The following is a 980-nucleotide window of genomic DNA, read 5'->3' as shown; positions in this document are numbered from 1 at the left end:
CACGGTGACGTTACTCACCGACCAACCGATCAAGGCGGTTTTACACCGAGCTGATACCTCCGGAAGAATGGCGAAATGGGCCATCGAGCTTACAGAATTCGACATCAACTACAAGCCTAGACCGGCAATAAAAGCCCAAGTGTTGGCGGATTTCATAGTAGAATGCACCATCCCCGAGGAGGCTGAACCTGAGCAAAACAAAATTGATGACCTGAGCTCAGCCGAACTCCCCCGACGAAGAAGCCAGTTCGTCCGATAACTGTTGGACCCTCCATGTGGACGGATCGTCCAACATGGCAGGCGCGGGTGCAGGCCTGATCTTGACCAGCCCGGAGGGAGTCGTTGCGGAGTACGCTCTGCTTTCGAATTCCCCGCAACGAACAATGGAGCGGAGTATGAAGCTCTGATCGCAGGATTGAGGATCGCTAAGGAGCTTGGAATAGGTCAACTCCGGGTGCACAGCGACTCCCAACTTGTGGTGGGGCAGGTCAGCGGGAGCTTTGAAGCACGGGAGGACAGTATGGCCAAATATCTCGAAAAGGTGAAGGAGTTCATCCCTGCCTTTAACAATTTCGACATCAGGCAAATTCCGAGGTCGGAGAACATTAGAGCCGATCTTCTCTCCAAACTGGCGACATCGGTTCCGGCCGAATTGCCAAAGGCGTCCTCTTTGAAGTTTTAAAACAACCGAGTACGGAAGAACCGCGACTCGTAATGGAGATCGACCACGAGCCCAGCTGGGTCGACCCGCTAATAACCTATCTTAGAGATGGGATTCTCCCCCAGGATGCGAAAGAAGCCGAAACTCCGAAATCAAGCCTCCGGTACATCCTTTATGAGGGCAAATTATACAAAAGATCGTACTCCCTGCCTCTCTTGAGATGCCTCCGATCCTCGAAGCTGACTACGCTCTATGGGAAGTGCACGAGGGAGCTTGCGGAAGCCATTTAGGTGCCAGGTCTCTATCCCACAAGCTACTC

This window comes from Elaeis guineensis, chromosome 9, assembly GCF_000442705.2.
Source record: "Elaeis guineensis isolate ETL-2024a chromosome 9, EG11, whole genome shotgun sequence".
Classification (NCBI taxonomy): domain Eukaryota; kingdom Viridiplantae; phylum Streptophyta; class Magnoliopsida; order Arecales; family Arecaceae; genus Elaeis; species Elaeis guineensis.
The sequence above is the reverse complement of the archived record's forward strand: the minus strand, read 5'-3'. Positions refer to the sequence as shown.